The sequence below is a fragment of the Danio rerio genome, chromosome 4, assembly GCF_049306965.1.
Source record: "Danio rerio strain Tuebingen ecotype United States chromosome 4, GRCz12tu, whole genome shotgun sequence".
NCBI classification, from domain to species: Eukaryota; Metazoa; Chordata; class Actinopteri; order Cypriniformes; family Danionidae; genus Danio; species Danio rerio.
This window is the reverse complement of record NC_133179.1, coordinates 2,495,001-2,520,000: the sequence shown is the minus strand read 5'-3', so window position 1 is coordinate 2,520,000 and position 25,000 is coordinate 2,495,001. Positions and strand designations below refer to the sequence as shown.

At 34.9% G+C, this 25,000-nt stretch overlaps 1 protein-coding gene across 13 annotated transcripts in view; it reads left to right on the top strand.

The window, feature by feature from the left end:
* The window catches only part of kcnc2 (potassium voltage-gated channel, Shaw-related subfamily, member 2), a 139,056-nt gene that overhangs the window by 7,097 nt on the left and 106,959 nt on the right, over positions 1-25,000 (top strand). For 6 of the 13 annotated variants that reach the window (XM_073945388.1, XM_073945382.1, XM_073945385.1 and 3 more), the window contains exon 1: positions 22,451-22,557. The exons of the other annotated variants lie outside the window; for them this stretch is intronic. The gene's annotated coding sequence lies outside the window, so the exon portion shown is untranslated. Of the gene's footprint in view, positions 1-22,450; positions 22,558-25,000 lie in introns of those variants that run through there. 13 annotated transcript variants of the gene reach the window in all.

Sequence of the window (25,000 nt, the reverse complement as noted above, 5' to 3'; positions counted from 1 at the left end):
TAAGTCTTTATGCATCCAAAAATGGTAGCTTGCTTCATGATGCTTTCATTTTTGCACCACTTACAGTGCCATACCGACAGCCGGTGCGAATGTTATCACTCAATTGAATGGGCGTGGTTATTAGATGATCAGCACCTACTAGTAGGCTCAGAAGGCTGTCATCTTCCATCCACATGGTTAATCAACTATAGATCACATACGGCTGTGGCTGGAAGTTAAGAAGAGTTATTTATATTATTTATTGAATGTCCCATTAATTGTATTGTAAACGTCTACCCCAACCCTAAACCCAACCGTCACAGTAATGTAAAAACAAATCTGGATCTGGAGTCTTCTCTATTAATATTGCTGATTAACCATTTGGATGGATGATAACAGCCTTCTGAGCCTACCAGTAGATGCAGAAGGCCCCTACTGGCCCAAATGTATCACGCCCACCACTGATAACGCCCATTCAATCCAGTGGAAACATTGAAAGTGGGTGATATTGAGATGTTTGAGAAAATGAATGAGAATCAGAACATCTGGCATCCCAGAATAAACAACCATGAGGATGATTGTGCACATGTGACACGTTCATATGTGAATTTTGTAATGTGACTGCAATTAGGATTGACTTAATATTATTAGCCACATCTAATGTTTTGATAAGCAAACACGCGACACACTGACCGCTGCTTTCATCCCAGAGTCCAGCGTTGGGCTTGTCCTGGAAATGTTTCTGCGTGTCCGTTGAGTGTGAGACAGTAATTACAGATCTGTCTCTCTGGCTGCTGAACTGCTGTAGGTGTAAAACAGAGAGATGTGTGGGGAAATGAAACAGATCGCAGGGTGCCGCGTTAAACAGGCTGTCCATCCGCACTGACGGGTTTGTTTGGCTTTCATGTAAAGCTGGTTTGAATCTCTCTCACACACACACACTCTCGCATTAGCGCGCTCGCTGCGGCCGCTCTGAAACGCAGGACTGTCTTTTGTTGCTGTGATAATTGCATAGCAGGATTTTTCCCCGCATCCGCACACACTGCTTTTAAGTCCTCGCTTAGCTTCAAAAAGAGAGAAACACAGCCTTAATGAAGCCATACACACACGCACACACACAGATATATGCACTTACCATTCACACACACACTCGCTCACTCACTTACTCACACATAACTGAATATATAAACACGAATATACACACACTCATTTGCTCATTCACCTACGTGCACGAATATACACACACGTGTATTTACTCAATCACACACACGCATATATAAACACAAACACACACTCATTCACTCAATCAAACGTACACTCACACAGACGTGTACGCCCACACACACAAATATATAGACATACTTGTACATTTACTCACTCATTCACTCAAAACACACACACAAAATTATATATGTATAGACAAATATATAGACACACACATTCATTCAGCAACTCAAACGTACACACATACACACAGATGTGTATGCACACACATGCAAATATATAGATATACTTGTACATTTACTCACTCATTCACTCAAAAAACACACCCACCCACATATATATATATATATATATATATATATATATATATATATATATATATATATATATATATATATAGACAAATATATAGACACACACATTGATTAAATAGATAAATATATAGACATACTTGTACATTTACTCACTCATTCACTCAAAAAACACACCCACCCACATATATATATATATATATATAGACAAATATATATATATATATATATAGACAAATATAAAGACACACACATTGATTATATAGATAAATATATAGACATACTTGTACATTTACTTACTCATTCGCTCAAACACACACAAACACACACACACACACACAAATATATAGAGACAAATATATAGACACACTCACTCATTCCCCCACTCAAACATACACAAATACACACAGACGTGTATGCACAGACACACACAAATATATAGACAAACTTGTATATTTCCTCACTCATTCACTCAAAAAAAACACACACACACACATATATTGACTAATATATAGACACACACTCACACACACTCATTAATTCACTAATTCACTCACTCAAACACACAGAGACACACAAACACACACAGAGAAAGAGAGACGAACACACATATATAGACACACTTTTGCACAAATATATAGACATAGACTCATTTTCAGTCATTAACGGTCGAGTGCATCTTAATATCTAAGAGTGTGTTCTAATTCTACTGGTTGTGCTAACTGTACTGCGTGCAATACTACCATCACATGGCGTTTACTTGTTATGCGTCATTAATTTACTAATTCTGAACCAAACTGTTACTCTGAACTTTTTTAAAACTCCCTCGCGGGCAGGATGAAAGTGTTTAGCAGGCCGCATATGGCCCGTGGGCCGTAGTTTGCCCAATTCTGATCTAGATGGATTTGCATTGTAAACCTTAAATAAAAGTTAAAAAGGGATTATTTTATTTATTTTATATATTACATTTTTAGTTATGACACTCCCAAAATAACTCCACATAAATGCGCAGATTATGTCTGACCCTACCCATTTTATTCATAAGCGTATTGATTATACTTTTGCAAAAAAACTAAAGTTAGCATGGCTCATCTCCCTTCAGATTTGATCAAGAGCTCTTATTTTAGTCCGTCTTGGATCCGCACACATGTCATTTGCATCATCTTCACCAGCAGTTCTCATGCACGTATATATTTATTGCTGTAGTTGTTTCTTCAAAAGTGAACTATATATAGCGCTCTGGGTGCCGCTCGGCCTCATGGGAGGTCAAACAGAGGTCACTCGCACCTCTGCAGTGAGCACAGCTCAAGATGAGAGAGTGTGTTTTTCTCCAGACCCGCTTCAGGTGTACAGAAATCTTATTTGAAGCTAAAATGGGAAGCCGTTTTCATCAAACACACAGCCTGTGTTGAGCTCAAGGGCTGAATCGAACACACACGCACACATTTACACTCAACGTTTGTTAGCTTTCATCAGGATTGCTGTCAGCTTCTCTTCTCTCTTCTGTTCCTCTCTTTATTTACAGTAGTTTGACTTTTCTTTTAATTATTTCCCCTTTATTTTTTAATTTCTTCCATTTCCCCCTCTGTTGGCCTTTCTGTTCTCCTCCTCTGTGTTTTCTGGCTGCTGTTATGAACGCTGTGTGCTCTCTGCAGTCTTCTAGATCATAATGTTTCTTCCTCTCATCCTGAAACTCCAAACTGGGACAAAACTGATGCAATCACCACGACCTCTCCGTCTTATCCGAGTGACCCGCGCGTCCTTTACCGTCACATGCTGAATCAACCCATAAACGGCTCGTCTTTCTCCCAGAAAGCTGTGAAACCGCTGTAAACAACTTCTATTTCACTTTCCTCCTCAAAACATTCACCTTCAGGAGCATCTCCGTAGTTCTTGATGAATGCAGGATGTAATCTGCTGTCACTCGGTCTGCACTGAAAGAATGATTGATTGGATTTACTCAAATATTTAAGGTAAATGGTTGCAAATAATTTATGATGAGCTGAATTTAAGCAAACTAATTAAATTGAGTAGTGTTCAACTCAATTTGTTTGTTTAAATTCAGCCCATATAAATAGTTTGCGTCCACTTAAGCCTGGTTTATACTTCTTCGTCAAACCACGGCGCATACAACGCACATAGCTGTGCTTTTATACTTCTGCGCACTGTCTCTGTCGGTCTGTATTACTATTGGTCAGACAGATGCAGCTCATCCAGAACGCTGCAGCCAGGATTCTGACCAGAGCCAGGAAATCAGAGCACATCACACCTGTCCTCAGGTCTTTACACTGGCTCCCAGTTACATTCAGAATAGATTTAAAGTATTATTACTTGTCTATAAATCACTAAATGGCCTAGGCGCTCAATACATTACAGATATTCTCACTGAATACAAACCCAACAGATCACTTCGATCTTTAGGATCATATGAACTAGAAATTCCAAGAGTTCAATGCAGGGGAAATCCGCTGTCAGCCACAACGCCCCTCGCTGCTGGAATCAGCTTCAGATGTGCTCCAACATTGGACACATTCAAATCAAGACTGAACACATCTGTTTAGCTGTGCCTTTACTGAGTGAGCACTGCGCTACATCCAACAGATCACACTATTGTGTCTCCCTTTTCTTTTTCGTTCTTTTATAACCTGTTTTAACACATTTTAACACGTTTTTATCTGTTTTTAATCATTTTAAAATTTGTTTTGATTTTGTTATACTTGTCTTTTTTATTCTTGTTTAAGTAAAGCACTTTGAATTGTGTATATTTATTGTAATATGTATAATATATTAACCTTTGTCGCCAGAAAAAAAATATTTTACTTTATTGTGTTAGTGATGAATCTCCAACACTTAAAGGTTGCCACAGGAAAATTTTGAGTTAACTCCTCTGGAACATTTCACCCTTAAATACTGAAAGTATTTTCAAGTTTGGACATATTTGGGTTATTTGGAACCTGGTCTTTACCCTAATATGCAAAAAGGAATATTGTAACTGTATTGTTATCTGAAAAACAAGCAATGTCATAGTCATTCTTTTCTGATCTGTTTAATGTAGGATAGTGCCGTTTTATGTGTAATCTTTTGAAGGTGTTTAGTTATGTCTGTATTGTTGTGAAAATCCATAAAAAAAATGAAAAACTTAAATGATCCTATATTTATAGCCCCCATATTTCTCGTTTTAAAAATTTAAACTTTTAAAACTTTTTAAAAATTTAAAACTTTTTAAAAATGTATCCCTGGGCACACAGTGGGGGAAATAAGTACTGAACACGTCATGTTTTTTCATAGGCATAATATTTCTAAATGAGCTGTTGACATGGAGTTGAACCAGATTTTGGTAAAAACCCAAACTATACAAACATGAAAATAAAACCAAACAAAATAAATCTGAAAAAATTAGTTATATGTACTGGAATAACACAAGGAGAAAGTGCTGAACTACTGAAATGTGTTTAATATAAAAGGCTTTTTAGGTGATGGCAGTTTGAAGACACCTCTCATATAGAGAATGAAGTCACATGCATAGCTTAGGGGTGAATTTCTCACAGACTTCAACAGAGTGTAAAAATCTTGATGGCTTTGTGGGTCTCGTCTATTCAATCTGAGCTTTATTCATATTTTTAATTGGATTGGGGTCAGGTGATTGGGTGGGCCATTCAACAGCTTGATTTTCTTTCTCTGAAAGCATCTGAGAGTCTCCTTGGCTGTGTTTCGGATGCTAAAATGTCCACCCTGGTTTCATCCTCCTGCTAATGTAGATGTTGCACGGAAGCAGCTGATATTCATTTACACTGAGGAAAGACAGAGAGTTGCTGAAGAACAACTGAGAGATTTCAGCTGCTGTCTGGGCTTTCACTGCCGAACTACACCTCCCTTTCTTCACGTGTTCAACACTCTTTCCCTGTGTCATTTCTTTTTATTACGCATAATGTCACTTGTAAACTAATTAGATTTTTTCCTTTGGTTGTTCCCAACATCTGGGAAAGATTTCAAGTCAACAGGACTTTTAGAAGCATGTTTTCTGAGAGAAATGATGACGTGTTTAGTACTTAATTCCCCCACTCTATTTCCAATAAGCCTGGTCCCTACAGAAAAGTTTTGGTGACCCCTGCCTCATCTTAAAGATGAATGAGAGAGACGCACACCAAAGTGAGTGTAATTGTAAAATATGAGCTTGCGCAGAGCAAGGTTAAACAGTGTGTGCGCTGTCTCTGTGTCTCTGTCAGGCGGTGTGGTTTTCATGTACACTAGACTGAGTCACAAAGCTGACATTTAACACCCTTCATTCTCGACGCTGGTGTGTAAATACACTCCATTAAGTGAAGCCTCTTCACTCCGCTCCTGCTCTCCATAATTATCCTGTCGAGTTGAACTGCTAGTCCAGGTTTAACTAGCGCTGTGTTAGCATTAGCAGTCACTTTATCTCAATGACACTCAGAGACTCGAGCGTCTGCTGAAGTTGGTCTGACTCTCACACACACACACACACACACACACACACGCACATGCTTTCACTCGATGAGCGTCCTCATTTAGTTCAATCATTCGCTCATTTGCCTTCAGCTTAGTGCCTTATTTATTAGGGATCACCACAGTAGAATGAACCGCCAACTGTTTTAGCATATGTTTTACGCAGTGGATGCCTTTTTTGCTGCAAGCTAGTACTGGGAAAACACCCATACACTTTCACATTCACACACATGCACTCATACACTACTGCCAATTTAGCCTTTTCAGTTCTCCTGTAGCGCACGTGTTTGGACTGTGGGGGAAACCGGAGCAAACCCACGCCAACATGGGGAGAATATGCAAACTCCACACAGAAATGCCTACTGGCATAGCTGGGACTCGAACCAGCGACCTTCTTGCTTTTTGCTTCAAGAACTAAATTGGCCATAGTGTATGAGTGTGTGTGTGAATGTGGGAGTGTATGGGTGTTTTCCTAGTACAGGGTTGCAGTTGGAAGGCCTCCGCTGTGTAAAAAATTCATTCATTCATTTCCTTGTCGGCTTAGTCCCTTAATTAATTCGGGGTTGCCACAGCGGAATGAACCGCCAACTTATCCAACTTATAACTTATAATAGTGATATGTGTTTATTTAAACCTTTACAGTCATTATTATCCCCATCTTGCACAGTTTAATGTGAAGCTTTTGATGTCAGGTGGCATTTTCAAGCGGCTGCCGTCGAGTAATAATAATTACAGTGATTTGTGACCCGAGCGTATAGTAGAGGCTCAGTGTAGTAATAATATTAATGAGAGTCTAGACTGTGATTTTCTTCGCTCTCTCTCTCTTTCTTTCTCTTGCAGTGGCTTTGTTTCGTTTGCTGCTCAACCAGGTTCGCTTTGTGTGCCGATACATAAAATAAGGCAAATATAGGTCAGTGTGGCTGGTTTGTGTGTCTGGAATTGGCTCCACTATTTAGATTCAAGCTCTGTTCTAAATCCTACATATGCATCAATACAACACTGAATTTTGTTGTTAATAATTTTATCATCACTTATGACACACGTGTGCAGTTAATTATTAGCCCCCCTGTGAAATATTTATATATTTTTAAATACTTCTCAAAATATATTTAATGGAGCGAGGGTAAATAATGTAATAATATAATATATAATATTTTTTCTTCTGGAGAAAGTCTTATTTGTTTTATTTCGGCTAGAATGAAAACAGTTCTTAATTTTTTTAAATCTATTTTAAGCTCAATGCTATTAGCTCCTTTAAGCAATATTAGTTTTAGATTGTCTCCAGAACAAACCACTGTTTTACAATGACTTGCCTAATTACCCTAACTTTACCCTATTACCAATCAGGCCCGTGCAGAGACCGTCCAAAGGGCATGTGCAGGATACATTTTTTGAAGAGCGGGGGTGGGCGGGTTGGGGGGGGGGGGTGTTGTTATTGTTGTTGTTGTCGTCGTTGTTGTTATTGTTGTCGTCGTCGTCGCGCACGTTCTGATCAGCTGTGTTGTCGCGCGCGTTCTGATCAGCTGTGTTGTCGCGCGCGTTCTGATCAGCTGTGTTGTCGCGCGCGTTCTGATCAGCTGTGTTGTCGCGCGCGTTCTGATCAGCTGTGTTGTCGCGCGCGTTCTGATCAGCTGTGTTGTCGCGCGCGTTCTGATCAGCTGTGTTGTTGCGCGTACTGTAAAGCGGGGGTAGGGGGTGGGTTGAGCGCGGGTACTCAAGAGTGGTGTTGTCGCGCGCCTACTGAAGGGCGGGACGGAGGGTGTGTCGCGTCGCGGGCGCACTTTTGATCATTTTGGAAAGGCGCTTTCTATCAAAGACTAAAAAAGGCATGTGCACTGCACAGGTTGAGCCCTATGTGTGCACGTGACTGTTACCAGTGGTGTAGTCCTAAAACAAAAAGGTGGTGTACTATTACTCACCCAATCCAAATTTTAAAAGTAGGCAAAGAAACGACGAAAGTAAATGTGTCTTTGATTCATTAGATATACTAAACATCAGTTTCCTGTAGCTATTGACTTCCAAAGAAGAAAAAGCAAATACTATGGAAGTCAATGGTTGCAGGTGTCCAGCTTTCTCCAAAATATCTTCTTTTGGGTTTTTTTGAGTGATCAATCCATTTAAAAAAGAAAAATATTTAAACAAATTTTAATGATTTATGCTTATAGCTGATGAGCGGGATTTTGCCTCAATTTTTATATCAAATTTAAAGGGGACTGTGGCGATCATTTAGTACAGTTCATAAGGTAATCGGAAAATATATATAATGGAAATATAGGAGGGCTAAAGCAACGACCATGCTGTTTTATAATTTTACTTGAACGTTTCAGACATCATTCAGCTGATTTGTTGTGATCTTCAAAAAACTCAAATACTCAAACTTAATACACAAAAATTAGGGAAGTCTAATCACCAAAACAAGCGAGTATACTGAGGGTATGATCCTCAGAAGTCGCAATACCCAAACAGCTTGTGGAAAAAAGTAGGCCTACTGAGTATACGTGCGTATAGCAAGGACTACACCAATGCTAATTACCCTAGTGAAGCCTTTAAGTGTCTCTTTAAGCTGAATACTAGTGTCTTGAAGGATATCTAGTCAAATATTATTTACTGTCATCATGGCAAAGATAAAAGAAATCAGTTATTAGAAATGAGTTATTAAAACTAATATGATTAGAAATGTGAAGAAACAAATCTGCAGAAAAAATGGATTAAAAAATTAAGAACTGCTTTTATTCTAGCTGAAATAAAACAAATAAGACTTTTTCCAGAAGAAAAAATATTATAGGAAATACTGTGAAAATGTCCTGCATCTGTTCAACATCATTTGGGAAATATTTGATTAATTCACAGCAGGGTGAATAATTTTGACTTGAGCTGTATGTAATCTAATTGGATGCTTTTGTGTAGGGAACTCAATAGCCAAATGATAATGATGTGCTGTATAACCTTACGGTATATTGTATAGTGTGTTTCATACATCATAAATAAACTCATCATTTATGTACTGAAACATGAACACGGCTTAAGTGTTTCTGAAAGCTCTCTTCATCTAACACGCCGGCTCGCCTATTACTAACACAATAATAAAAAATTATAATAGTGTAAATATGATTGATATTTAACCGAGCTGCTTTTGTCAAGCACTTTGGCTGTATTGCTGCTTATAATAAAGTTTTTTCACCATCTACACTGCAAAAAAAGGCTTTTCTTATTTAGATTTTGTGTTTCCAATCCACATATCTTAAAATGTTTAAATTAAGAAGCATTTTCTGGACAACCAACATATATTGGCTTGCTTTCTGAAATAATATGTTAAAATGAATTGAGTTTTTCCTTAAAACAAGCTAAATAATCTGCCAGTGGGTTAAGCTAAATTATATCATGTCAAAAGGAAAAAAAAATATATTAGTTATCTTCCCCCGTTGGTCGATTATTTTGCTTGTTTTAAGGAAGAACTCGCTTAATTTTGAATCATTATTTCAGTAAAAAAAGACAATTACTGAATTACTTTTCATTCATTTGCTGTCGGCTTAGTCTATTAATCAGGGGTCGCCACAGTAGAATGAACCGCCAACTATTCCAGCATATGATTTACGCAGTGGATGCTTTTCCATCTGCAAACCAGTACTGGAAAACACTGAATTGCTTAATTATTTATTAATGAAGGAATGAATGAATTAATTTATGATTATTATTGTTGTTGTTGTTATTATTATTAATATTAATATTATTATTATTATTATTATTATTGCTATAATTATTGTTATTATTATTATTATTGTTATTATTGTTGTTGTTATTATTGCTATAATTATTATTATTATAATTATTATTATTGTTATTGTTGTTGTTGTTGTTGTTGCTATAATTATTGTTATTATTATTATTATTATTATTATTATTATTATAAGGATGATGATGTTGATGTTTATTATTGTTACTAATATTATTGTTATTAATGCTGTTATTATATCTTACTAAATATGAAATCTATTTTTTTCTCTGTTGGTTTGTTTCCAGAAAATAATAAATTAAGGGTTGATATTGATAAATAAAAAAATAAAAAAACTATTAATATATTGATAATTGTAAGTACTCTATTATTATTATTATTATTATTATTATTATTATTATTATTATTATTATTTCTATTATTGTTGTTGTTGTTATTTTAATGTTGTTATTATTTGCTATTATTATATCTTACTAAATTCATTCCCTTTATAAATCTGGGGTCGCCACCGCGGAATGAATCACCATATCTTATAAAATATACTTTTTTTATTTGTTTATTAATTTTTTTTGTTTGTTTGTTAATATATTAATAATTATAATTATGCTATATTAATATTATTATTATTATTATTATTATTATTATTAATATTATTATTATTATTATTATTATTGTTATATCTTTCTAAATATTAAATTGCATCTGTTTATTTGTTTGTTTGTTGTATTTGTTGTTGTTATTATTTTCCTCATAAAATAATTACTTGTTGAAACTGGGAAATTCAGGATTGTACAGTATGTGTTTAGTCATTTGGTTTTGTGTGTGAACAGTGTGTGTTTGTGCTTAATTGTTTTTACAGTGATTTTATAATCTGAATATTTTGTTTATGCAGTGAAAGTCTACAGAATCGAGTGCCTCTGAGTGTTTTTAATCAGCTTTTCTCCTGTGTTTTTGCTTCCTTCATTAAATACACACATTTTTGTGTCTGTTTAGTTTGAAGAGCTTCATCTGAGAAACTTCAGAGCAAAAAGACATTTGTGACATTGGTGTTTTTAATCCTTGTGCTTTACTCTTTGAATTACAGTCGTAAAGATTTAGTCAGATGTAATGAGTGATTATTGCCTTTCCCCCCTAGAAACTGTGCTTGAAGTGACAGAATGAGATCACACTGATTTATCATTTATCTCTAAGTTCTGTCGCTGTTTTCTGGGAGGGTTTTTCACATACACACACACACACACATACACACAAACATAGACACACACACTTTCACATCCTCAGAGGCACACTTACAGAGACACACAAACAGACACACTGTGCCACACAAACATAATTACACACTCGGAGATTTATGATGACTGTCTGTTCAGTTTATTTTGATTATATTATATTATATATGTAAAAATATTTTTACATTTAATTTAAATAATATTTTTATCTTTTTCATTTAATGTAATATTAAATTTTTTATTATTTTACTTGAATATATTTATAATTTATTCTACAGAATTGTTTCTTATTTTTTATTGTATTTATGCTATAATTAATTTTATTTTTTATTTTACATTTTATTTTATAATATACAGTTTATATTAAGAATATTTCATCTACATTTAAAATAATGATTACTCATTCTGTTTAATTTATTTATTGTTTATTATTTTTCTATTTATTATTTTATTTTATTGTTATTTAATTTAGTGTTTATTAGTTTTAATTGATTATTATTTGTTATTTAGTTTATTAAATATTTTTAATTTAATAGGGTAATTTTAAATTATTTTTATTTCACTTATATTTCCTATTTTATTTCAGATTTTATTTTTCATTTTATTTTATTTCTTTAATATACAGATTATATTAAGAATATTTTATCAACATTTAAAAAGATCAACAATCATTTAGTTTTATTTATTTATACCTTTTATTTATAATTTCATGTTATTATTATTTCATTTATTTTTTATTATTTTTAAATGATTATCATTTATTATTTATTTTTATAAAATATTTTTTATTTAATGTAACGGTTATTTTTTTATATTATAAATCCAATTTTTATTTTATTTAACATTCGTCATATTTTATTTTACATTTTATTTTTCATTTTATTTTATCCCATCTTTTATTATACAGATTACAGAAGTACAGAATACTTTATCTGCATTTAAAAAAGATTATTCACTCAATTTATTTTATTTATTATTTTTATGTTATTTTATTTAGTATTTATTATTTTAAATTGACTTATTTATTATTTATTTTTATATTTTTTCATATTTAATTTAATTATTTATTTATTTATTTCACTTATATATCATACTTTTTATTTTTTTAGCATGTAAAATTTGTTGAAAATTAAAAATATTTTATTTACATTTGAAAAATACCTCATTTAATTAATTAAATTTATTTTCAAATGTTCTATTATTTGGGGCGGCACAGTGACTCAGTGGTTAGCACTGTTGCCTCACAGCAAGAAGGTCGCTGGTTCGAGTCCCAGCTGAGTCGGTTGGCATTTCTGTGTGGAGTTTGCATGTTCTCCCCGTGTTGGTGTGGGTTTCCTCCAGGTGCTCCGGTTTCCCCCACAGTCCAAACACATGCGCTATAGGTGAATTGATTAATTAAATTGGCCTTAAATGTTATTGTCTTAATTAGTTAAGCCTTTAAACGTCTCTTTAAGCTGAATACTGGTGTCTTGAAGAATATCTAGTCAAATATGATGTGCTGTTATCATGGCAAAGATAAAATAATCCGTGATTAGAAATGAGTTATTAAAACTATTATGTTTGGAAATGTGCTGAAAACATGTTAACGTTAAACAGAAATTGGGGAAAATTACACAGGAGGGCGAATAATTCATACTTCTGACTTAAGCTGTATATTTCTACACCGAATAAAACCGTGATTGTGCTGTTGAAGTGTTTGCTGTGTGTTTTCCATGTGTGTTCAGCGCATTATAAGAGCTCTCTCTCCTCTGTGGGTGCTGTTTAATTCATTTCATGCTCTCTCATGAAGCTGGATGGGGCTTTGACAGCATCATCTGACCTCCATTACACTCACATCTTCACGTCACATCAAGCTTTCAGGGCTCTCTTCAACACCAGAGCATCTTTAATGCATTTCTCTCTCTCTCTCTCTCACACACACACACACACACACACACACACACACTTCATAACCTTGAAACAAAATAAGATTAATGTAAACTTGCAAATTAATAAAAGTATTGCTATAAAATCTGAACTATGAGAGCGACGCAAGACATTCATGAACTACCGACTTGTCTTGATTCTTTCAGATTGATTCACTGAAAGAATCAACTCATAAGAGTCAACTGCTCATGCATTTGATTCTGATTCATTTTTGCTCATGTGCAGAGTCTTTTGACTTTGCATAACATCTTTGTGAGTGAGTGTGTGTATGTAAATGTGTGTCCAAGCACGAGATTAAAATCTGTGTGTGTGCGTGTGTGTGTTTTGCATTTCTTACTGTACATTGTAGGGACCAAAATGTCCCCACAAGTATATCAATACCAGTTTATTTGACCTTGTGCGGAATTTTTTTCATCCCTGTGTGTGTGTGTGTGTGTGTGTGTGTGTGTGTGTGTGTGTGTGTGTGTGTGTGTGTGTGTGTGTGTGTGTGTGTGTGTGTGTGTGTGTGTGTGTGTGTGTGTGTGTGTGTGTGTGTGTGTGTGTGTGTGTGCGTGTGTGTGCGCGTGTGTGCGCGTGTGTGCGCGTGTGTGCGCGTGTGTGTGCGTGTGTGTGTGTGTGTGTGTGTGTGATCTGTTTACGGTCATATGAGCCATCTGCTTCACACTGCTGTTCGCAATCCACCGATTGTTGACGTCAGGCATGGTGGTTCCTACTGTACACTCACACACACAGTTGAAAGAAATGCATTCACGCACGCGTAGTCTCTCTCTCTCTCTCTCTCTCTCTCTCTCTCTCTCTCTCTCTCTCTCTCTTTCACACACACACACAATTTCTCAAGGTCAAAAATGACTGGTATTGCTATAGCCTACTTGTGGGGACATTTGATCCCCACAAAGTAAGAAATACAAAAGCACACACACAGTCTAAACACTCAAACACACACACAGTCTAAAACACATGCTTGGATGCACATACTCGCACTCAAACACACACACAAAAACACACTCATAAGTAAATACACACAAATACAAACATACATGATCTCCCTCTCTCTCTCTCACTCACACACACACACACACACACACAAAGAGTCGTTCTTCTCATAAAAAAAATCTTCACAAGGTCAAATTGACTGGTATTGCTATACTTGTGGGGACATTTGATCTCCACAACTTAAGAAATACAAAAGCGCACACACACATACAAAGAGACGTTCTCATGAAAAAAAAATCTCCACAAAAATTGACTCGTATTGCTATACTTGTGAGGACATTTGATCCCCACAACGTAAGAAATACAACACACACATATACACACACACACACACACACACACACACACACAAATTTTGACATGCAAATACACACATACACACACTCTTTCAACACAAATGCACACATAATCTTACACACACACTCTCTCACACACAAATAAGCACATAATCACGCACACACACTCAACACAAATACACACATAATCTCTCTCACACACTCACACTAAGACAGAAAGAGCAAGAGAGTCCCGCTGTCATCCCGCAGGTCTTGACAGATGTCCTGAACGTGTGTAAGCTCTTACAACACACACATACACACACAAACACACACACACACACACACACACACACACACACACACACACAAGAAACCTCTGAAATTTATCCCGTCCCCATCTATTTACATTTAGGAGATCGGCAAAGCCCAAAGAGATCTCACATCATTCAACATCTACATAATACTGCTGCGAGAATATTAGCATGACAGCACTCAAAACATTAGCACAATACCAGAGAACATTAAAATTACGTTAGCGTAACATGTTGGCGTGGGTTTCCTCCGGGTGCTTCGGTTTCCCCCACAGTCCAAACACATGCACTATAGGGGAATTGAACTAAATTGGCTTTAGTGTGTGTGTGTGTGTGTGTGCATGAGTGTGTATGGGTGTTTCCCAGTATTGGGTTGCCGTTGGAAGGGCATCCGCTGTGTAAAACAGATCCTGGAATAGTTGGTGGTTCATTCTGCTGTGGTGACCGCTGATGAATATGGGAATAATGAAAGGAAAATGATTATTTCTGTAGCACGTTTTGTTTTTCCAGAGGTTCCTGAGCATCGCAAACTGAACATAGATTAGGAACGGCATCTCGTTGTGCTGTAAAATGACAGACGACGAGTGTTTAAAGATGAGAAGCTCAGGCGTATGGAAGATCGATGAGTTCTGGACTGTGTTTAAAGCAGTTGTGAAGTGTGCTGTTGTCACATCTGTACAGAATACACACACACACACATGCACAAACACTCATAATAACACACATCCACGACTCGGCTATTAATACTTTAGTGTGAATGTGCTTCAGAGAGCTGTTTTCACTTCTGTCTGAGTCTGATCTTCACTCCTCCAGAGATGCACACACACACATACACACACATGTTGGTATGGGTGGTTTAGGAGGACTCTCCAGAGGCATAATGCATTTTATACAGTAAAAATTACTCTTACTTACTATATTTCTCAGGGGGCACAGTGGATGAGTTCACACAAGTTTCTGTGTGGAGTTTGCATGGTCTCCCCATGTTGGTGTGGGTTTCCTTTGGGTGCAACGGTTTCTCCCACAGTCCAAACACATGCACTATAGGGGGATTGATATGTGTATGAGTGTGACTGCAGTAGTGTATGGGTGTTTCCCAGTGTTGGGTTGTGGCTGGTAGGGTAAACATATGCTGGATAAGTTGGCGGTTCATTCCGCTGTGGCGACCTATGATTAATAAAAGGAACTAAGCCGAGAAGAAAATGAATGATCAATGCCCATACCCCAGCACTACCCCTAAACCAACCCTGTAGTAAATTTTGAATGTTAAAAGACCCCCTAAAGAATGATTTTAAGTGTTTTAATTTAAAAGGACACACAGCATGTCCCTGTAAACCACTGTAGTAGAGTACAATTAGTCATAATCATCTAATTATACAAAAAACTGTCCTTGTAAACCACCAAAGCCAGTACACACACACACACACACACACACACACACACACACACTCACAAGCAATCAACAGCAATCTGTAGTATAATACAAAACAATGCTTATTTGTATTATTTCTAATAATAAATTAAAAATAAAATAAATATAGTAAATAAAATAAAAATATATTAGGATATATTATTTAAATAAATTAAATAATTTATTGATTTAATTAAAAATAATACATTAAAATAAACACTAACAAAAAACAATAATCAATTAAAAAACAATAAATACAGAATTAAATAATAATAACATAATAAATAAAAAATAAACAAATAATAAAATAAAATGAAAGTCTATTTAAATGTATATCCAAAATCTAGACATTAGAAAAATAAGATATTATAAAAAAATAAATTAAATAAATGTTAATAAAAATAGGAGATATAAGTCAAATAAATAAAACAATAATAATTATTCAATTCAATTTAGAAATATTCAATAAAAAGAAACACTAAATAAAAATTATATTCAAATAAAAATAATGAATAATATAACAATACATTAAAAAATATATAAAAATAATAAAATAAAATTAGGAATTTTTCGAATGTGTAACAAAAATCTGGACATCAAAAAATAAAATAAGATGAAAAATAAAATAAACGAAATGAAAAAAGGAGATATGAGTGACATAAATAAAAAGAATAATTATTACATTTAATTATAAAATAAAAAACAAATTAAAAATAATAATCGATTAAAAATAACACTAATAGTAATAATAAACAGAAAATAATAATAATAACAAAATAGCACACACACTCCCAAGCATTTAACAGCAACCTGTAGTATAATTAAAATAATGCTTATTTATAATATTTTCAATAATAAATGAAACATAAAATAAAAAATAGGATATATTAGTAAAATAATTAAAATAAATAATTAAATTATTAATTTAATTAAAAATAATTAAATTAATGTAATTAAAAATTGCTAAATAAAAATAAATAATAAATAAAGAATAATAATTAATTAGAAATTAGTATTAAATACTAAATAAAATAATAATAACAAAGTAATGCATAAACACATGCGTTCAACAGCAATCTCTAGTATAATATAAAACAAGGCTTATTTATTATCTATACAATAAACTAGAAAATGAAACAAAAATAATAAAATAAAATGAGGGATTTTTATAGATGTAGATAAAATATAAGAAAAGTGAATAAATAAAACAATAACAATTATTCAATTTAATTTAGAAATATTTAATACAAATAAACACTAAATAAGAATAATAACCGATTGAAAAATACTGACTAACACTAAATAAAATAATAATAACATCATACATTTTAACAGAAACTAATGCTTATCGTGACCACTTTAACTGCATTATTGACTAATAACTGTGACAAAAGTCTGCTTATATTATATGTGTGGTTGTATGTATAAGTGGATAATGTAAAAAATATAACAAAAACATTGAAGCAAATCAACATTATAGCAATTTTACAAAATTTTAATCCCGTTTCTGGACAAAGCGAATGATCTACAGGTGTGAAAATGCTGTGATCAATCATTAACACTGCTGTTTTACTGCCTCTGATCGCCTCTGAATGGATATAGATGGTGCATTATTTAGAGAGTCGGAGAGATGGATGATTTTCCAGTTCTAAGTCTAATGGATGTGTGTGTGTGTGTGTGAGAGAGAGTCTGAGGTGAACGCAATGGAGTGTGAAGGGGAAAATGTGCTGAAGAAACACTAGAGAGGGAAACTATAAATGCTCGGGTCACAGAGGAGCTCACAGGAGACATGAGAGGCTTGGACAGATTCTGCATCACATATTAATAATAGACCATTCATTCATTCATTTGGCTTAGTCTCTTTATTAATCAGGGGTCGCCACAGCGGAATGAACTGCTAACTTATCCAGCATATGTTTTACACAGCGGAAGCCCTTCCAGCTACAACCCAGTACTGGGAAACACCCATACACACTCATTCACACACACCCAGTTGGGACTTGAACCAATGACCTTCTTGCTGTGAGGCGACCACTGAGCCACTGTGCTGCCTCTAATAATACAACAAGATAATCAGAATATCAAATAATAAAATATAATAAATGTCAAATCAAATAAAAAAGGATATATGAGTGAAATAAAACTAATTTATTATTAAATTTTAAAATTGCATGTTTTCCATGCGTGCGTGTGGGTTTCCTCCGGGTGCTCCGATTTCCCCCACAGTCCAAACACATGCGGTACAGGTGAATTGGGTTGGCTAAACTGTCAGTAGTGTATGAGTGTGTGTGTAAATGAGTGTCTGTAGATGTTTTTCAGAGATGGGTTGCGGCTGGAAGGGCATCCGCTGCGTAAAAACATGCTGGATAAGTTGGCGGTTCATTCCGCTGTGGCGACTCCGGATTAATAAAGGGACTAAGCCGACAAGAAAATGAGTGAATGAATGAATAAATTAAAAAAATATTCAATAAAAATAAATAATAATCAATTAAAAATAATAAATAAAATAATAATAACGTAAAAATAATAAATACATGAACTAAAATGAGTGATATTTTTATGTAGATAAAACATTCTTGAAATAAAAATAAAATATCTGTATATTATAAAATGAAAATAAAATAAAATATAAAATAAGTATAATAAATGTTAAATAAATCAAAAATAAGATACAATACTGTAAAATAAATTAGGAGATATTCATGTAAAACAATAAAAAATAAAATTTTTAATTAAATTTTAATATTATTAAATAAAAAATACTTATCAAATAATAGCTCAGTGTGGCCTCACAGCAAGGAGGTCACTTGTTGAGTCCCAGCTGGGCCAGTTGGCGTTTCTATGTGGAGTTTGCATGTTCTCCAGTGATAGCATTGGAAGTGGGTGCATTCAAATATTCTTTAAACATTTAAAATATTGATTGCTTTATATATATATATATATATATATATATATATATATATATATATATATATATATATATATATATATATATATATATATATGTAAGTGCAAAACTAATAAACACATTATCTGTTTGAATATTTACATACTGCATTGTTACCTTGTCATGAATAATTGAGTATATAAATGTGTACTGTATATTATATTTATATGTATAATTAGCATATATTAGATATATATTTGTAATGTTAGGTTTGCCTGCTCTGTTAATTCATTTATTCCTTCATTTTCTATTTCGGCTTATTCCCTATTGTTCTGGGGTCGCTACAGCAGAATGAACCGCCAACCTATCCAGCATATGTTTTATGCAGCGGATGCCTTTCCAGCTGCAACCCATCACTGGGAAACACCCATACACTCTTCAATTCACACACATACACTACGGCCAATTTAGTTAATCAATTCCCCTATAGCGCATGTGTTTGGACTGTGGGGGAAACCGGAGCACACAGAGGAAACCCCGCCAACACTGGGAGAACATGCAAACTCAAAACAGAAATGCCAACTGACCCAGCTGGGGCTTGAACCAGTGACCTTCTTGCTGTGAGGCGATTGTGACACAGTGCTCGATTAATAAATGCAGGTGTTAATTAATTGTCCGTGTGTGGATCATTATGTGCATTGTTGTCTATGATAGACGCTTCAAATCAGTCCCTGATGTGCTCTTATTCCTGTTAGTGTCTCTCATTATTCTTATCATTATTATAATAGTGTTGTCTTGGAAGGCAGGCGGTGGGGAAGTGCACTCGTTTTTGGATCAGACCCACAGACGGGTTTTTTGTGCATGACCTACATAAGTGTTTGCCTGCCGGGAGAGTGAGATGCTGGAGCCTCACATGACTACACACACACACACCTGTTAACACATACACACACTCACACCTCTGATACCCTTAATTTGACATTCAGCGTCTCTCGTTCTCATAAGATCATCAACTACTCACAGCGTGGCAGTCAGATGAGAGTGTGTGTGTGTGTGTGTGTGTGTGTGTGTGTGTGTGTGTGTGTGTGTCTGTCAGTGATAATATTTGTCAATTTGTAATATCTGACAGTGAATCACAGCACTGAAGCGTCGCTGATAAAGTCATGACAGCAACTGGATTCTGCACTACATGACACACTTCAGCTCTGAGTGCCCTAGTTTGTTATGTTCACTATTGAGAGTGTGTGAAAATATTGATACGCCATAATATTGCTGTATTTTTTGCAACATTACTGCATTTAAATCAATTCAATTGTATTTATAATACACTTTAAAGCAAAGCAGCAAAGCAGAACATAGCAAAGCAGAACACATACTTTACATTCATTCATACTACTTCGGCTTAGTCCTTTATTTATATGTGGTAACCACAGCGGAATGAACTAACAACTTATCCAGCATATGTTTTATGCAGTGGATGCCCTTCCAGGTACTGGAAAATACCCATACACACTCATTCATACAAACACCCATACACTACGGCCAATGTAGTTCATCAATTCGCCTATAGCGCATGTGTTCGCACTGTGGGGGAAACCGGAGCACCCGGAGGAAACCCACACCAACACGGGGAGAACATGCAAACTCCACACAGAAATGCCGACTGGCCAAGCCGAGACTGGAACCAGTGACCTTCTTGCTGTGCGGCGACAGTGCTAACCACTGAGCCACCGCGCCGCCCTTTAAATATACAAATAAATAAAATTAAATATAATGTCAACATCTCGTGCTGTGCTAAAGGTGTTTATTGATACACAAATGCCCATATCAACTCATCGCTATGATTTTGTAATACTATTTAGTTCCGTAATAGTCAGTTTTCTTTACTGACCACTAGATGGTGGTGTTGAGGGGGTTTTATGTAAGCTAGTAAGTTAGTAAAACAAAGACGGCATGCACACAATATTTATGACAGCTTTATATAAAAGTGTTTGTCGTTTTTTCTGCTTGAAAATCTCATTAAGCACACCAACAGTGTAATTTTAGCGAGATAAACTGAGAAATGTTTCTTTACTGAAAAAAATAAAGTAGAATATAAAATGGTGTAGTGGTGAGTGCGTCGACACATGCACTCCAGTGCTCACGGCTTAGTGGTCCTATGCCAATTCTTTCCCTCTATCTGCTCCCCATGCTCTCCTGTCTATACTCTCTACTGTCCTATACATGAAAGCGTAAAAAATATAATAAAATAATGAGAAGAGGATTTTTTTTTGCCATAAAAATCCCATAAATTAATATTTAATGTATTAAATTAAATGAATCTTTATTTGTCTACAATATAGATTGTGTCAAAGCAGTTTCACATAGAAGTTCTAGTAAACTGAAACTGTGTCAAGAGTTGAAGTTCAGTTCAGTTCAATTCAGTGTGCTTTAAGTTTCACTGCTGACAGTCCAAACACTGAAGAGCAAATCTATTGATGTGCAGCTCCACAAGTCCCAATCCAAGCAAGCCGGTGACAGTGGAGGAACAACTTTCATCAATTGACCAACGTGAAAGAGAAAAAAAAAAAAAGGTGAGAGAAACCAGGCTCAGTTGGCCACGATCATTTCTCCTCTGGCCAAACGTCTTGTGCAGAGCTGCAGTCTATGCGCCGGAGGCTGGAGAACGCTGGACATCCATCATGGAGATGCTGCAGGTGTGAGAAGGTCACCAGCGGGTGATCAGACTGGATCAGTATTTATATTATTAAGTAGAATAGAATAGAATAGAATAGAATAGAATAGAATCGAACAGAACAGAACAGAACAGAACAGAACAGAACAGAACAGAATAGAATAGAACAGATCAGAACAGAACAGAACAGAACAGAACAGAATAGATAAAGATGCAAAGTATTTGTTTTAGGTAATAATTTCAAGGTGGAAAATGGTAAAAAATTGCAAAATATAAAATCAGATTTCAAAAGGTTTTGTTTTGTATTTGTTTGTGTTGTTTGAACACTAGTCAGTGTGTTCATTTATTCGAGCATTTAAATGTTATAAAAAATGTTACAATGATAATAAAAAAGCTTTTCCTTGCGATAAAAAAATCCCAGAAATGTACATAAAATGTATTTAAATAAATAAATAAAAATATATGATAGAATAGAAAAAGTTGCAGTTTTCATTTTCAGTCACCCTTTGAATTTGGAAAATGGTAATAAATTGCAAAATATCAAAATATATTTGGTAAGATTTCAGTTTATATTGTAATTCTGTGTTTGAACACTAGTCAGTATGGTAGTTTATTAGAGCATTTAATTGTTGCATTAAATAATAATAACAAAAAAATACTGTTGCCATAAAAAATCCCATCAATATGTATTTAATTATTTAAATAGAATAGAAATAAAAGAATAGAAAAAGGTGCAACATGTTTGTTTTCGTTCATCCTTTGAACTTTTTTTCTTGCCGTAAAAAAAAAAATCCCATAAATGTTAAAAAATTTATTTTTTAAATATTATATAAAAAAGGTGAAACGTTTTCATTTTCAGTCATAATTTGAAGTTGGAAAATAGTTATAAATTGCGAAATATTAAAACAGCTTTCATAAGAACCGTTTTGTTTTGTTTTTTGTTTTTGCATTGTAATTCTGTATTTGACCACTGGGTGGAATCTGCATGACTAGTAGACAGGCAAATGAATAGAGAGGGACAGGTGTGTAATCAAGGGGAGCACAGCATATTATGGATCATGAATGTGAGCCTGGAAAAGCAACGTGCAAAACCATCCTATATGCTTCATGAGTGCATGATATAATAGATCTGTGAGTACAAAATGCAACTGCATGATGAAAACACCCTGAAAAACCAGTATGTGGAGGAAGATCATTAATGTTTGTGTTTTACGCATTAGAAACATCAAGTGACACCACTGGTGTTTACGTAATTACAGATTTAAACCCAATAATATTGTGACACAAGTGTTGTGATGATATTGTGTAGTCAGCAATGCAATGATAGTTTGCTTTATAGCTGCATTTTTATATGAAATCATTTCATCTGCTTGTTTACTGATGTGCTGCATGAGGAAGTGGTGCATTGATGCTGTAGTTTGCTGTTATATTACATCATTGTGCATATTTTAATATGGAAATATTCAGAATGTATAGACTATGTGGTGAAAAACACAAAATATGCAGCATCCCATAATGTTAAGTATGTTAATTACTATATCTTTAGAAATATAGTGAGCATGTGGAATTATAGGCGTGCTTTAATCAATGCATTTGTTTGTAATGCACATATAATTCCACATGCTCAGTCTATTTTATATACAGTGCTCAGCATAATTGAGTATTTCTCAGTGAATATAGACAATGTTTTTTGCTGCATTTAAACAAAACAGATTTATTAAACAGATATATTTCTTAAAATATTTATTAAAATGTATTAAAATATTGTAGTCACCAAACATATTTAGAAATTGAAAGATAATACAATTAAATTCAAGCAGAATTTTGCAAAAATAAATTAAATCCTACAAAATTTCACATAAATTTGTCAGATTTTTTTTTACTTCTCTTGATTTTTCCTCTTTTAAATGTGTATTTAATATTTTTCTATGACATAAATTTGGCTGTACTAGTTTTTGGAGTGTTATTGCTAGTTATTTTGTTAGATAAGCTCCAGATTTGGCTTGAGTTCTGACTAATCTAATGTATATACAAATATAATATGGTAGAGCTTCTTATTAAAAATATGGATTTTAAAAAGAGACTTGCGAGGGGGGTACTTATATATGCTGAGCTCTGTAGATGTCAAATTTATTATGCATTTTTATATGAAATGATTTCATCTGTTTACTGATGTGCTGCATGTGGAAGTTGTATGTGATGCTGTAGTTTGCTGTTAAATGACCTCATTATGCATATTTTAATATGGAAATATTCAGAATATATAGGTTATGTGGTAAAAAATGCTTAAAATGCAGTATAGACTTAGCAGAACATCCCATACTGTAAAGTGAAGTTTATTTATAAACTAATTTCGAGAGGATCAGGTGCTTATGATAGCTTGCAGCTGGTCCCGCATTAATTTAATTTATGATTTACCAATCAGACCATTTCTGATCCATTATAAATACCCTAAGTTCCATATCACATTCATTCATTCATTTTCTTGTCGGCATAGTCCCTTTGTTAATCCGGAGTCGCCACAGTGGAATGAACCGCCAACTTATCCAACATGTTTTACACAGCGAATGCCCTTCCAGCTGCAACCCATCACAGGGAAACACCCGCACACACTCATTCACACACACACACACACACACACTACAGTTAATTTAGCCTACCCAATTCCCCTATAGTGATTGTTTAGATTTGTGGGGAAGGAACCCACGTAAATGCAGGGAGAACATGCAAACTCCTCATTGAACCACCAACTAACCCAGTCGAGGTTCGAACCAGCGACCTTCTTGCTGTGAGGCGATTGTGCTACCCACTACGCCACCGTGACGCCCAATTCTAATAATTATTAATGTAAAATGCAACACAAATACACTAGAAGTCTGTTCAGTATCTCACTGTGAATGAATTGAATATGTTTGTGTGTGTGTGCATGCAAGTGTGTGTGTGTGTGTGTGTGTGTATTATGCTAATGACTCTCAGAGGAGTCTGGCACAGAGGCTCTTGTTGCCGTGGAGTTTTTCCTGACACTGTTGCCTGGGAGATAGTTTGGTGTCTGCTGTGTGTTAAGATATGGAGTCCTGAGAGTCGTCCACAGCTGACCTTCAGTCACACCCTACACACACACGTGCACATTCACATACCTGACACACACACACACACACACACCTGACACATACATATACACACCATACATACACACAACTGACATATACCTCACACACCTGCATGTGCCACATACGCACACACACACACACACACACACACACTTGACAAGCGCCTTACAGATGCCACGCACACACACTCTCTCTCACACACACACCTGACACACATGCACATACACACCATTCATTCACACAGACCTGATACATGTGCACATAACACACACACACAACACATAATCACACGCTTAACACATACACACACACACTCACACTCTCACCTGACACACATGCACACACATTCACACACCACACATTCACACACCACACATTCTCACACACTTGACACACGTACACATACACACCACACACAGAACACACAATCACACACTTAACACATTCATACACACACACACACA